This window comes from Crocuta crocuta, unplaced genomic scaffold, assembly GCF_008692635.1.
Source record: "Crocuta crocuta isolate KB4526 unplaced genomic scaffold, BGI_CrCroc_1.0 scaffold80, whole genome shotgun sequence".
Classification (NCBI taxonomy): domain Eukaryota; kingdom Metazoa; phylum Chordata; class Mammalia; order Carnivora; family Hyaenidae; genus Crocuta; species Crocuta crocuta.
Genome location: NW_027527559.1, coordinates 3,783,702 through 3,799,603, shown reverse-complemented (window position 1 = coordinate 3,799,603; position 15,902 = coordinate 3,783,702). Strand labels below are relative to the sequence as shown.

Genomic DNA, 15,902 nt, shown 5'->3' with positions numbered 1-15,902 from the left:
ATAAAAACCCAGCTTCATTTCAGTAGACCGTCCCCTAAGAGGCAGAAGGGGAGCCTGATCACCTCCCGGAGTTGCCAGAGTAGTTCCATAAGGAATGAGGCTGCAACTCTAAGGCACTGGTCGCTGGGCAGCAGGTTGGAGTCACTCTATGAGTGTGTGTGAATGCGACGGACAGCGAGAAGATTCTGGCGTGACCAAGGGGCTGAAGCGAGTGTTGAATCCCAATCCATGGTGACCTCATATGGCTTAAGGTGGCATCAGACTTCCTCAGGAGGCTTATCCAGGTCAGGACTTGATACTAGACCTGCCAGTACTAAGAGGCGCCTGAAATAGCTCCTGGAGGGTGGAGACTCCTGGCCTCCTGAGGGAGGTATTCAGTCCGTACTATCTTAAAGTTACATGTATATTGTAAAAGAGAGGGTAAATGGTCAAAATTTCCTTATGTAAGGTTGTAAGTTAGGTGCCAACCTTCTGTCCCTTTTAAGGGGCCAAGAAAAGTGAGTTCTTGGAGACTTGCCCCCTGAGGGGTCTTCTCAGGACAAGCCACCTGTTAGATCCTCATGGCCTCCTTATCCAGGATTGTCATAGATGAAAAATCTTCCCCTGAAAGGAAGGCACATCCAGCGTATCTACTGACTAAAATGCTTCATGGTGAATTTGGCCCCATGAAGGTTCCATTTTCCTGGCAAGATTCTAAGCAAATAAAAAGGACCTGAGCAAGTTTGCAGACAACCCTGATCAATATATAGAAGTGTTAGAAAACCTAGCGCAAGGTGCTGGGGACAAAGAAAAACAAACAGGCCATCTCTAACAAAGGGGATTCTAATACTCTTTCACCGTTTTTCCTGATACATTCCGGTTACTCTAAATCTATGTGGGGGCTTCTCCCTCATTAATTTCCTGGGTCAATGACTATGATGATTAGAGTCCACTGTCTCTACTTAGTCTACCTCAGGATGGAGACTGTAAAGAATATTCCCAAGCAGTGCCCAAACTCATTTTGTTCAGGGGAAGTTATCTGTCTTCTCTAGCCCAACCTGGACTGCCTAATTCCAGCTGTTGGGGGAAACAACCTGTTGTCTGCTCATCTGTTCAAGTGGACAGGCTTTAGGGCCAGGAGACCTCTCTCTCTGCCCTCTGGGCCTTTCTCTGCCTTAGACTTTTATGTGGAATCTCGCCTCTTCTGCCTTCCTCTCCCCCTCCTCCTGTTTCTGCACCACTTTGGGTGAGACCTGCATAACTGGTTCCAATACCATCCTCAGTGCCTCAGGCACCATTGGGTCCTCCTCCCCACCTCTGATGTCAGGGAGCAAAGAGCACTCACTCCCTTGGACCACCCATTTCAGATCTCCCCACCAGTGTCCCAAGTACAAATTGATGATAGGGAACAAAATGATTGCCTTTTAAGTGGACCCAAGAGAAACTTCATTAGGTATTTAAACTAACTTAAGTTTGTTGGTTTAATTGAACACGGAGATATCAGCATTAAATAGAAAACTTTTTAGTCTATCTAGGTTTACTAAAGTTCAAATAGCTCATGTTACCTCTCTTGTAATTTGTTAGCAAAAAGGAGACTTAGCATGATGGTTAATTCTTTCTCAGAGTTTTCATGGGTAATTGTTAAGATACCTTTCAGGGACTCTTGGGTGGTTCAGTTGGTTAAGCATCTGACTGGCTCAGGTCATGATCTCACTGTCCATGAGTTCGAGCACTGCGTCAGGCTCTGTGACACCAGCCTGGAGCCTGCTTTGGATTCTGTGTCTGTCTCTTTCTGCCCCTCCCCCACTCACACTCTGTCTCTCTCTGTATCTCTCTCAAAAATAAATAAACATTTTAAAAAAGATAGCTTTCANGCTGACAAAAACTGAGGACTGATGGATGTGGGGGGGGAGGAGAGATGGGCATGGAGGAGGGCACTTGTGGGGATGTGGAAACTAATTTGACAATAAGCTATTTGTAAGAAAAATAAATAAATAAATAAAATAAAAATAGCTTTCAAAGTCTTTGGTCACCTGAACCTTATAAGTTTTGCTTGGCTGATAAATTGAAATTGAATTCATTGGACATCTAAGTCTTTTGCAAATGAGATAAAGTCTAACATGTTAATTGCTAGACAGGTTTATGCTTTTGACTTATTGCACAGAAGCAAAGGATAGTTGGGTCTTTTGGAAAGAATGCTTTTGCTTAATTCATTGATAGATTTGCCATCTGCAGAATTCGGTAACAGTTCACAAGTGGTTACTACATAGTTTTCACTGGAGACTTAGGCTTCTAAGAGTTAAAATTCTGCTTAATGTAATTAAGACTGATATGATAAAAAGAAGGAAAGTTACTATGTAGAAAAGTAGGAGATAGGTAAGAAAGATATAAGGAATGGAAATACATTTTTGTTGAAGGTAAAGGAAGTAATTTTGTCCCAAATGAGACTAGTTGTTTGGAGAAAAGGGGTTTAGGTCACAATTTGAAAGCAAAGGAAAGTTGTAGAAGGTTTGTGAAGAGAAATCTTTGGAAAGAAATGTTGTATAGGGTCAGGATGGACTAAGGTTAAGATAAATGGATTTTTAAAGTACACTGATATAAGATCAAAATTCTGCCCTACGCTCTGTTAAAAAAGCAAAAGTTTCTTGGATTGTTGGTATGCTTTTGATTTAAAAAAATACATAAAGAGTTTGTTTTCCACTTTCGTCTGCCCCAAAAGATGGAAAAAAATTATTTTAACCAAAAGGGCAGGACAGCAGGTCAGCATGCCCCTTTGACTTGTTTTACTCAAGCCTTGGTTGAAATTGCCCCTCCTTTGATCCAAAGTCTGGGAAGATGATGATGTGTCCTCGCTGCCAGACACCAAATGCTCCATATTTGAGTTGTTTCTGTTTAGGGCAGGAATGGATGCCTGTGCCATTTGAGGGATAGATGACTATAATATATAAAGGGCTTTTGCTGTAATACACAGGAGTCATTTTGCTACACTGGTCTAGGGTATTCCAATTTGCAACAATCCAGATACTCTAAAATGGATATTCACATGGCTGGAACATATTTCTGTGGGCAATGCTGAAAAAAGGCAAGGGAATAGACCTCTACTTTGACTGTTTTAGCCGTCTTGGCAGCCAGTTTTATCGTTACAAAAAAGGGCTTTCACGAGCCTTTTAAAATATATTTGTAAAGAGGATTCCTGTTGGCCCAAAATAAAATTAGTGCATCCTTCTACAACCAAGTCAATACCCCCACAGTCAATACCCCCAGAGTCCTAGAGCAGAAAACGGAGGCTTAGGAGAAATCAGGGAACACAAGGTTGGCTCTCAGAGGCAGGGTCAAGCCTGGGTTAGAGTGACTGCTCCTAACACCTCACGAGACTGACAAAGGCTTTGGCTGCCGGCCGCATAGCCAGCCAGGATGCTGGGCCAGGAGATGAGGCTTCTTCTCCTGTGCAACTATCGGGGTCAGGACATGAGGCTTCTGGCCAGCTATGGAAAATTAAGACAAGGGATGCCTCTTCCTCCTTTTCCTAGAGATGGGCAACTCCCCACCCAAGGCCAGTACTCCTTTGGGATGCTTTTGGAAAAGTTGGGATGATTTTGATCCATAAATTCTGAAAGAAAAAGATAAAGACAACTCATTAATTATCATGGGGTTGGGGGTCCTATAGGGAACTTTCAGTTTCCTACTGGGGCCCAGGTAGTTACATCCCAAGATCCTATTTGGGACTATGACCATCCCATTAAGAAATGTTATTGCTACCACTTCCAAGCTTATGCTTTAGAGAATAAAGGAGGTCTATGGTTAAGCCCTTAAATTATGTGAAATTTGCCACTATTTTACAAACACAAAATGGGCCCTCGACGGCCTTCCTGGAGAGGTTGAGGGAGTCTCTCATACAATATATGGCTGTCTCCCCTGACACTCCTGAGGCTGAGATGATTTTAAAGGACAAATTTGTCACTCATTTGGCCCCAGGCATTCAGAGGAAGCTGCAAAAATTGGCTATTGTCCTGGACACTGGAGGAGCTTTTCTGAGCTGCCAATCAGGCACATTATAACCGAGATAAAACAAAACAAAACAAAACTACAGGAAAGGAGCCTTCAGCAAAATTTGAAGCCTGAGTCAGGGCCTTACATTCTATGTCAGATAGAGGAAGATGGGCACCAGAGGCAGGGCCTGAGGTGTGGCCTGAGCACAAGGTGGTTGCCTCCTCTCTGTAGACAGGGAAGGTGGGGGAAGGGAAAAAGAGGACTCAGAAGCCCTTTTTTGTCTTTTTTTAAAAAATATTTTTATTTACTTCTAGGAGAGAGAGAAAGAGCATGAGCAGGGGAGGGTCAGAGAGAGAGAGAGATACAGACTCTGAAATAGGCTCCAGGCTGAGCTGGCAGTCAGTACAGAGCCCGACGCGGGGCTCGAACCCACGAACCGCGAGATCATGACCTAAGCGTAAGTCAGATGCTTAACCGACTAAGCCACCCAGGTGCCCCCCTTTTTTGTCTTTTTAATCGATGCTTGTCATTTAGTTTATAAATTGTATTCAGAGAGATGTAAGTTTTGATTCTCGATAGCATTTGGAACCTTCAAACTACCTACTGAAATAGGCTTCCCGTTCAGTTTTGCCAATGTTAGAACCATGGTTGTCCAATTCAGCTTTGAGAAAATTAAGTTTGAGAGTTTCCCATCGTGGCCACTGAAGTTCTAAATTATTTCTGGTTAAGTCCGTCTATATATTTATAAACGTGCATAGAGAGAGGGGACTATAGGTTTAAAACATAAAACCATCCAGAATCCCAGAAAGGCAGAATGCTGTCAAAGCACTTTGATGTCTGGGATTCCATTTTTTAGAAGGCTTTCAGGAGCAGCCTGCTTCCAGAAGGAATCATACCAAAGACCAGCACAGTTCCAGAGAGAACACATGAGCCTCAGATCATAGACTGAAGGCTAGCACAGTCCCACCATGCAGAGTTCCAGTGGGAACAGTCCGGTTGCAAAAGGGAATAGGAACAAAGGCCTTCACAATTCCGACCGGCACAGTTCCAACTGGAAAGGTCTGATTTTGAAAAGGACTCAGACTGAGAGCTAGCCCGGTTCCCTTAGGAGTAGGCTCATTTCAAATAGGAATTAGACCATAGCCGAGCACAGTTCCCTTAGACCAAAGGCCAAATGAGACCCTCTGGGATGATTAAAAAAGAAAAGAAAAAAGAAAAAAAAAAGAAATCGTAAATAGATCCCAAATAAATCCCGGAGAACTGAGACATGAGATGTGGAACTTGAAATCCAGGAGAAAAACGTGTCCTTAAAACCGCAGGCTGGGCATGAAAGCAGCTCACACAGCTCCATGGGTACTGCACCTGTTTGCTAGCCAGCTCTGGAGCAATTGGGATCTTTCTGGAGCCCAACTTCTGATCACCAAGAATTGTTAATAGAAACTGCCAGTTATTTTACCAGAAAAAGATGGTTTTATTCAGGAATGAAAGAGAATTGCAATCTGGGACATATAAGCTGTCGCAAAACCATAAGCAAGTACAGGAAACAGGAGGACATGCTTTTTTAAGGAGAGAAAAGGAGTAAGTAGGAAAGGCTGATTCAATGTCCATTGGCATAAATGAGGGTTTGAAATGTGGTGGCTTCTCATTGTCTGAGGTGTTGGAGAGATAGGGAGGGTGAGGAAAGAGTTTCTTCCCTCTGGCTGGAGTAGTAGATGTTTCTTTAGTGATTTTCTGTCTGGTTGATCTATCCATTGCTGTAAGTGGAGTATTAAAGTTCCCTGCTATTAGCACATTCTTATCTATAAGATTGTTTCTGTTTGTGATTAATTGTTTTAAATATTTAGATGCTCCTATATTCGGTGCGTAGACATAATTATTAGTTCTTCCTGATGGATGGACCCTGTAATTATCATATAACGCCCTNGATGGATTTTGTTTTTTTATCCATTCTGCTACCCTATGTCTTTTGATTGGAGCACTCAGCCCGTTTACATTCAGTGTTATTAGTGAGNGATGATCGATTGAAGTTACGTCTGAGGGGATTTCTCTGTGCCTCTTGAATTTCAACTTCTACTTCCGTCTCCAGACTGGGGAAGTTTTTCTGCTATAATTTGTTCCAGGACTCCTTCAGCATCTTTCCCTCTCTCTTCCTCTTCTGGGATTCCTATGATACAGATATTGTTCCGTTTGATTGTATCACTGAGCTCTTGAACTCTTCTTTCATATTCCTGGATCAGGTTATCTCTCTTTTTCTCAGTTTCTTCTTTTTCTATAATAGCGTCTTCTAAGTCACTTATCCTCCTTTCTGCCTCTTCAGTCCGTGCATTGGACGCCTCCAGTTTATTATGTATCTCATTTATCCCATTTTAATTCTCCATAACTATTTTTAAGCTCCATATTATTTGTAGCCATAGTTTCTCTGATGTCCTCCATGCTTTTTTCAAGCTCGGTGATTAATTTTATGATTATTACTCTAAACTCTTGTTCAGTTATGTTGCTTATACCTGTTTTGAACAGTTCTCTAGCTGTCATTTCTTCCTGGAGTTTCTTTGGAAGAGAGTTCTTCCATTTAGTCATTTTGGTTACCTTTCTATCTCTCATTAATTTTAAAACCTTGTTGTACACATGGCCCATGTGAGTTCTGCTGTATTAGAGCTCTTTTGACTGTTCAGGGCCTGTCTGTTCAGGAAGTGTTCTTTGGATGGTGTCTCTTGGTTTTTCTTGTTGAGCACNACTATTTTTAAGCTCCATATTATTTGTAGCCATAGTTTCTCTGATGTCCTCCATGCTTTTTTCAAGCTCGGTGATTAATTTTATGATTATTACTCTAAACTCTTGTTCAGTTATGTTGCTTATACCTGTTTTGAACAGTTCTCTAGCTGTCATTTCTTCCTGGAGTTTCTTTGGAAGAGAGTTCTTCCATTTAGTCATTTTGGTTACCTTTCTATCTCTCATTAATTTTAAAACCTTGTTGTACACATGGCCCATGTGAGTTCTGCTGTATTAGAGCTCTTTTGACTGTTCAGGGCCTGTCTGTTCAGGAAGTGTTCTTTGGATGGTGTCTCTTGGTTTTTCTTGTTGAGCACTTGGTTATTTTGTTTCCCTACTCGTAGTGGTATTTGAGACTCTCCACCATGTGTACTTTGGCTTGTTTCTTGAGGCAGCCCTGGAAAAGGAAACAGACAACCACAGAGGGAACACAGGTACACAAACGCACAGACAAAACCAATAAACACGCAAACCCAGGCTCAGGTAAAAACAGCTACAACAACAACAAAACAGCTCTCTGGAGGGGATCGGCGTGGTTTGGTGTAGGCAGGTCTTGTGTCCACTGTGTCCGCTGGCCTCCTGAGGCCCCTCCTTGGTGGTTGTGAGGGAAAGGGGAGAAGAATGGCGTAGCCCCAGTCCCTTCTCAGCCAAGCGTTGCAAATCACTTCTTCGGTCCGATCTCCCTGTGCTGAGGATGTAGCCAAGGTGGGCTGAGTTCTATGCCCCACACCCTGCCTGTTTCCAGGTCCCAGTCCTTGCGCTTTGTTATACTGCCCTGAACAGTCCCACAGGTCTCTGGTTCCCTGTTGCCTGGGGATTGAGTGGGGGGTGGGGGAAGTGTCGCAGCCTCAGATCCGCCGGGGTCAAGCAGGGGTACAACCTGAGTGCTTTCGGGGAATGTAGCATCTTCTGGTCCGTAGAGTCCGCGTCGCTGCAGCGCGCCACCGCCGCTTTAGCGGGCCGCTGTCCCGTGNCGCTTCACCTGGCGCCAGGACCACCTCCGCAGGCGCCGCTGCCGCTTCACCGGGATGCCCGCTGCCATGGATGGTGCCGGGGGCACGGCAGTGCAGTTTTTCCCGGCGCCTTCTGGGACCAGGGCACCTAGTTTAAAGTCAGCACCGCAGCCAGAGCTAAAAAACCCTGTCTTTCCAAGCCAAGGTTTTTTCTCTTCTCCAGGGACGGTTCTATGAGCAGTCTCAGCTTTTCTTTCCTTTCCCCTGGACTCGGGGCAGCTCATTACCACTCGCGGGTTTATCACTCACCGCAGCTGCACGCAGGCCGGGTTCCCTCCCCTCCCTCCGCGTCTCTGGTCCCGCCCGCTTTTATCTTCCCCACTTCGCACTCACACACTTATGAGGTTGCCTTCCCAGTGTGCTCTGTCTCTTTCTCTTCCCACACTCCTGTGGCTCAGAGTCCTACACTTCAGGCCTTCTCGGTTTGGGAGATGGGGGCAGGCGAGGTGTACGGAGCTCCCTGCTTCTCAGCCATCTTGCCTCGTTTCTAGTTTTAACCTTTTTTAAGCAACCAAAGACCTGATAAAGACAAAGCATAGAAATTTTGGTTTTCCAGGGAGACAGAAGTAAAAACAACTTTGTTTACATTTTTTTCATCAAGAGCCAACCAACAATCCAAGAGACTTTTGTCTTCTTTTTTTTTTTAATGTTTTATTTATTTCTAGGAGAGAGAGAGAGACAGTGTGATCAGGGGAGGGTGAGAGAGAGAGGGAGTCACAGACTCTGAAACAGGCTCCAGGCTCTGGGCTGACAGTCAGCACAGAGCCCGACGCGGGGCTCGAACCCACGAACCGCGAGATCATGACCTAAGCGAAAGTCGGATGCTCAACCGACTAAGCCACCCAGGCGCCCCGACTTTGTCTTTTTTAACAGAGAGAAAAGCAGATTTTCAATCTTATAGCAGTGTACTTTTAAAACTCCATTTATTTCAACCTTGTCCTGACACCACATAAAATTCCTTTCCAAAGATTTCCCTTCATGAACTTTTTACAACTATTTTAAAATTCAGAGTTGCCTTCCTTAATTCCATCAATCTTAACTACTTTTAGCAGAAGAATTTTAACTCTTAGGAACATTAGTCTCCAGTGAAAACTAGTAGTGACCACTTGTGAACAGTCTGTTACGTCAGAATTTTTCTAGATCTGAAATTGTAAGATATAGGTTTTCCCATAGTATAATTTTTCAATAAAGCACACGGCATATTTACCAAATATCCTCAAGTTAGGTGCAGTAAGAGGCCAAGAGCACAAAACTCCATTCAGTAATCATTGCCTTAGTATTTTATCACATTTGGAAAATATTTAGATACCAATGAATTCAAGCCAATTTATCATTTAACTTAGCAAGACTTCAAAGTTTCCGGTTACCAAAGCTCTTGAGAGCTGTCTTAACAGTTAATCCTGAAAACTTTGAGACAAAAGTAACCCTCACTTCAAGTCATCCCTTTGCTAACAAATTGCAACAGAGATAACAGGAGCTTAGTTGACCTTTAGTGAATGTTGGTAAAGTTTCACATTTCATGCTGACAAATCTAAAGACCTGTCTATCTTAATCAAATCAACAACCTTAAATTCGTTTAAACATTAAGTATGTTCCACCTGTGTCCACTTAAAAGCGAACCAACTTATTCCCCATTGTCAGTGTGCCTGGGACACTGGTGGGGAATCTGGAGTGGGCAGTGCAAGTCCAAGGGGGTGCTCTTTGCTCTGTGACAGTCAAGGGAGCAGGAGGAGCGAGTGGTGCGAGAGGCGCCCAGGCTGGAATGGGAACCACCAGGCAGTACCCAGGGTGGTGCAGAGACAGGAGAGAGAGGGGAAGGCAGAGACGGGAGGTCATCTTCCTGCTGCCAGGAAGGCTGGAGGCAGGTCAAAGCCCAGAGGGCAGAGAAAAAGCTTTTCTGGCACTAAAGTCTGTCCGCTCAGACATATGACCAGATGCAGGTGTTTTTCTCCCACCAACAAGGTGAAATGGGCCGTCCATATCTCTGGCCAGGGAAAACAGGGAACTTCCCTGAAACAAAAGGAGTTTGGGCACCTGCTGGAGAATATTCCTAAAAGTTCCTGTCCCAAAGCAGACTCCCCAGATACAACTGGCTCCAATTGTCATAGCCATTCACCTGTGAAATGAAGGAAGACGCTCCCACACACAGCTAGAGGAACCTGAGTCTATAAGGAGGAACAAAGGGTGTCAGCATCCCTTTCGTTAGGGACGGCCTGTGTTTCCTCCAGCAAGCTGGGTTTATTCAGAGGAGGTCTGTTTAGACAATCAATATATCAGGAAGGAGTTTATCAGCCTGATGAGTGGCCAAACATATTCTGCAAGAGGCCCTTAGATCGGAGTCCTGATTTAGGGTCATTCAGGCCCGAACCTAGGATACCTTAGTCCATTTTCCCTGTTTCCTGCAGAAGAGATCTAACAAAGGTTATACTGAAGCTTAATGTCCCATTAGTGGGCAATTTTTCCTCATACCCTAAGGAACAGTGAGGCCTTGCAGTGTTACAGAAGACCTGTCATTTTTTAACCCTTGCAGTCCTAGTTGGTTCCAGGGGGTCCTTGGGGACCAAAGCAGCAGCCTAGAGAAGGTCCATTACCAAAGTCCACACCGTCTGCCTCCTCCCACTCCTGGGTGGTGTCCCACACAGGATGTGTCTTTGACACTAGGAACCTGTGACATACTATAGTTTTCATTTGGGTTCACTCTTGGGATGTACCTTATGTGGGTACATATTTGTACATCCCAAATAAAATTGGATAAATTTTTGATGACATGGATCCCCCATTATGATACCATAGCCACTAGTTTCACTGACCTAAACATCTTCTGCATCTATTCATCCCTCCTCCTCCCTCTAACCTAAGCCTAGACAGTCACTGACCTTTTCACTGTCTCCATCATCTTGCCTTTTATAGAATGTCATATAACCATATGAATCATATGGTTATGAAATAATCATATGGAATCATAGTATATGTAGCCTTTTCAGAGAGGCTTTTTTCACTTAATAACATCTGCTTAGGTTTTCTTCCATGTCTTTTCATAGACTGAGACCTCATTTCTTTATAGCCCTGAATAAAGGCTATATTGTTCCATTGTCTGGATGTACCATGGTTTTCTTATCCATTCACCTACTGACAGACACCTTGGTAACTTCTTACTGTTGGGAATTATTATTAAAACCATTCTAATCATCCTTAATCAGGGTTTTGTGTGGTTAAACGTTTTCAACTTTTTGATAAATACTGAGGAGCACGATTACTGGATCGTAGGATGAAAGTTTTGTAAGAACCACCCAACTCTCTCCACATGTACCACCATTTTGCATTCCCTCCAGGAATGAGTGAGTTTCTGTTGCTCCATATCCACAACTGCACTTGGTGTAGTCCCTGCTCTAGATTCTGGCCGTCCTACCAGGTGTGGTGATATCTCACAGTTGCTTCAATTTGTATCTACGTTGCGACGTATGATGTAGAGCATTGTCATATGCTTATTTGCCATGTGTATATCTTTTTGTATCAGGTTGTTTGTCTTCTTACTGTTGAGTTTGATGAATATTTGGCACATTTTAGATAACAGTCCTTTCCATGTATTTCCTTTACAAATATTATCTACCAGTCTGTGGCTTCTCTTTTTGTTCTTTTTTTTTTTTAAATTTTTTGATGTTTACTTATTTTTTGAGAGAGAGAGATGGAGAGAGTGCACACATGAGCGGGGAAGGGCACAGAAAGAGGGAGACACAGAATCTGAAGCAGGCTCCAGGCTCCAAGCTGTCATCACAGAGCCTGATGCGGGGTTCAAACTCATGAACCGCAAGATCCTGACCTGAGCCAAAGTTGGATGCTTAACAAACGGAGCCACCCAGGCACCCCCTCTTCTTGTTCTTTTGATGAGGATGACTTCTTATTTGTTTTTTGTTCCTTAATATTTTATTTGAAGCACTGGAGTCCAAAACTTAATACTAGGTCTGAGAAAACAAAAGTGTTTGAGAATTTGCCTTCCAAACATCTGGTGTACTTAATTTTGTATAATAACATTGAAGCTATAGTTGCAACTATGTGCTCATTCCTAGCATAAAGATATACTGAGATAAGTGTTGATATAGGGGAGTTTGGGTGTAAATTTTCTGACAAAACATATGTCAACTATAATTAATGTGTTTTGAAATCCATTACTGACCGTACAATACTCTCACGAAAATGGTTCCTTTAAAACTTTTTTAAGAGAGAGCACGCATGAGCAGGGGGAGGAGCAGAGAGGGAGAGAGAGAGAATCCCAACCATGTTCCATGCTCAGTGTGGAGCCCAACGCGGGTCTCCATCCCATGACCCTGGGATCATGACATGAGCCAAAACAAAATTAGATGCTCAACAAACTGAGCCACTCAAGCAACACAAAAATGGTTCTTGTTTAATGAAAAATATTTGAGGGCTTCAGAAATGTTCAGAGGACGTTGAATCTCCTGATTATCCTTTTTTCTTAAAGAGCTCATATCTTCATTCCTCTTGTTCATTTTCTCTCCTTCAGATGTTTCTGATCTAACTCTCTGACATCCTCCTTTGTCATTTTATGAGTGATTTTAATACTTTCCAGCATCAGTGCTCTTAGCAGCTTGAAATCTGATACCTCATTGACCATTGACAGCAGGGGCCAGCATCAAGAATGTTGCAAGAAGGGTGAGGAATAGCTACCTGAATGAATTAGAGAGGAATACTTGAGAACATTACTCAAGGACAAAACTTTCTAGGGAAAGGATTGGTGTGTTCTCAGTTGTACAAGGTTTAATTGGATCCTGGAGGAAGCATGGCTTTGTCATTGCATTTATTTGGAGGTTACATGCGGGTTTAGAAAATATGTGTGGTGCTGTGCTGACACATGACAAAGCCATGAGAGTGATCAGTGGTACATGCAGCAGGTTCCTTAGGAAACATCATTGTGTTAGTGGCCAATGCTTGTTCCCTCAGCGTCATCCTACCCATGGATCCTAACGGGGATCCGGATGATCCCTTCTCCATGGTTCAGTCTGAAACAACTGACTGTTTTAGGGCTAAGATGACATTTTCTAACCCCCACACCACCAGGGCCATGATAGTTGCTGCTTCCATCCCTTCTGAGATGGACAAGGCCTCTCAGGACTTCTCTACTCACTTGAGGAGGAGCCTGTTGATCTCATCAGCCCTCTTCACTGCATAACATGTGGATCAACACCTGAACCTTCTAAGCCCTTGCCTTGTTCTCCACTATACGGGGCTTTATGTATGGCTAGTGGTCGTTCTGGGGGACATGCCAAGTGGGAGAGGGCCTGGGGAGCCAACTCGGTGGCTGGAGGTGTCCTGAGCCTCTTGATGTGGTAGGTGGTTCCAGAGATGAATGCACATGTACAAATTTCATTGAGCTGTTTTACGGTATGTGAGCAAATTAAATTGTGTGTTTTATGAACTCAATTAAAATGTTATTTTAAAATAGTTTTCTTAAGAATAAAGAGTACTTAAAAGCGAGTGCATCTAGCATTGATGGTTGTAGAACCTTATGAATATACTAAAATCCACCATGATAAATTTCATGGTGTACAAATATCTTTTCTTTTCTAAAACACTTTGATCTAAAGTGTAAAATATCTACATAAAAGCACACAATGGATTATCCTACGTGTGTAAATACCTCAATTAAAATGTCCACTCCAGAGTGAGTCTGTGATCATTACAAGTTGTTCAGCTTCTCTAGAGCCTCAGATTATTCATCTGAAACTCAGCTGTTGTCTTACTGTGACAGAGAAGGGGGAATGGGTGTTAGGTGACAATTATCATCTTGGCTCTAAATGGCCTGGTAGGTCTAGACCAAGCCCACCTCTCAGTGGCCCCTGGGATCCAACTGCCGACACTCAGTACTGTGTGCATGACCCTTCTGAGAGTTCCTCTGGTGTGAACTGCTCTGTCTCCCAGGATGCCCCCCTCACCTGGTGAAGTCCTGTTTATCCTTCAGATAGCAAGGCAAGTAGGACTTTTTTAGGGGAGGAATCCTTGTACTCCTAAAATAGGTAATTTCCTTCTAAAATGTATCTTCATGGCCTTATCCAGTCCTTTCCTTAATAACACTATTTCAGTTTCTGGCTATTTTCTTACTACACGATTATTAGATTAAATTTTTTTGCTCTGCTATATCTGATTCCCATGAGGCTGGGCTGTGTGTTCTAGCTCACCATGATGTACATTGCTCAGAAGAGAATAGGCTTTCTGTTAGTATTCATGGAGTGAATGAATGAATAAACCAGAAACTTGGATACAGGGGACCTTTGCAAGTTCCTTCAGTTCTTCCTTAGCACACGTGGAAACTAAGTCTTGGATCTCTAGTTCAGAGTATCTCCACATTGACATTTTAGAAGATACTTCAAAGTACATAAAATGTTGACTTTGTTCCTACCTCTGTGTGCCACCTGGCTACACGTTGGAGTGAGGCGTATTTCTTTAAGTTTATTGATTTATTTTGAGAGTGCAGGGAGGAGCTCAGAGAGAGGGGGAGAGAGAGAATCCTAAGCAGCCTCCATGCTCAGCATGGAGCCCGATGTGGGGCTCAATCTCATGAACGTTGAGATCACGATCTGAGCTGAAATCAAGATTCAGACGTTTAACAGACTGAGCCACCCAGGCGCCCCTAGAGTGAGGCATATTAATTAACCTGAAAGCTCATAAGCTGAGGCAGTAGAACAACAGGACATGTCGGAGGCAGTCTTCAAGTTCAGATCTGATAATCTTATTGGCTTCGTTACAGTGACAGTCCATGTGCCAAAAACCATGCAGCCTGAACATTAGAATGAAGCAGGTGATAATTCAACCCTGAAGCCCCAATAGTAGCTGGTGACACGGGACAAATTACTTCACCAGTGGAGTCTGTGTTACATTAGAGAAACTGGGGAAGTAACAGGAAGTGTGAGAGTCATGATGTGTGGAAGTGGCTCTGCAGCATGCTTGCACACGGTAACAGCTTAGTCCGTGGTAACCTTCTTACCATTATGAGAATGTGAGTTCCTGAAAGCAGAGACACTGACTGTTTGTTCTCTACTGTATCCCTAAGACCTTGGATCATGGCTGACACACAGCAGGCACCTACCATTTGTTGAATGAATACTTGGCAGTCTTTGAGAGAAGGCAGAAGGAGGAATGGGACATATTTATCTGTAAAATAAAGTGATTTTTCTAGAAAAAAGTTTACATTATCCTATAGCACCCCATTTCCATGTATATTTAGACAATAAAGGGTCTTTGCTTCTTTTTCCTAACCATGCTCATGTAATGTGCAATAGGATGCAGAATTTGCCTGAAGGTTTCAGATGAAGCCCCAGAGCTCAAGGAGGACTCAACGTGTGCCCTCTTCCCTGACCAGAGGCAGTGAGGTAAGAAACTCTGGGGAGCACATGACTGTCATATTTATTTTTTAATGATTATTTATTTTGAGAGAGAAAGAGAGAGAGAGCAGAGACAGAAAGAGCGGGAGACACAGAATCTGAAGCAGGCTCCAGGCTCTGAGCTGTCAGCACAGAGCCCAACGTGGGCTCGAACACGAGCTGTGAGATCATAATCTGAGGTGAAGTCAGATGCTTAACACACTGAGCCACCCAGGCGCCCCATGACTGTCCTATTTCTTACATGGAGTGTCCATTCTTCATGGTTGGGGCCCAAGACAGAGGCGGGTAACAGGTATCTGGGCTCCCTGAGACAGTTGTCCTACATACCAAAGGAGGATGTGACACTCTAACACGTGACATGTGCGTCCTGGATCACCCAGCCCTGCCAGTTGCTCAGAAGCCAAGGAGTCATTGATCCTCCAGGTACCCAGTCAGGTGAGTGAGGTCGAGAACGCCCTGGTGGGCCATCTGGCAGTAGCTGAATCAGCTGTGGGAGCAGCCCAGACCCGGGGTGAAGGGAGGTAAGGATGAGGCCACAGAGGTCATCTTGTCTGTGTGTGGGCACCCGGAAGGCGGGTGCTGGAAAAACATTTTCCAGGCCCTGTCTCCCCAGCCTCCCACCTAGTGTGGAGGGAGGGCAGAGTGCATGTGCATGTGCACTTACACTGTGTGGCCACCAGAGGGCACTGTGGCCCCAGCTGTGTGTGACAGAAAATGATGCTTGTGAGTGCTGCTCTGCTGCTGCTGCCAATCT

The 15,902-nt window shown here is 43.9% G+C and overlaps 1 long non-coding RNA gene across 1 annotated transcript in view; it reads left to right on the top strand.

The window, feature by feature from the left end:
• The first annotated feature begins 15,386 nt into the window (after positions 1-15,386).
• Positions 15,387-15,902, top strand: part of LOC144236377 (uncharacterized) — a 29,957-nt gene continuing 29,441 nt past the window's right edge. The window contains exon 1 of the long non-coding RNA XR_013336504.1: positions 15,387-15,583. This is a non-coding gene — a long non-coding RNA (uncharacterized LOC144236377). The remainder of the gene's footprint in view (positions 15,584-15,902) is intronic.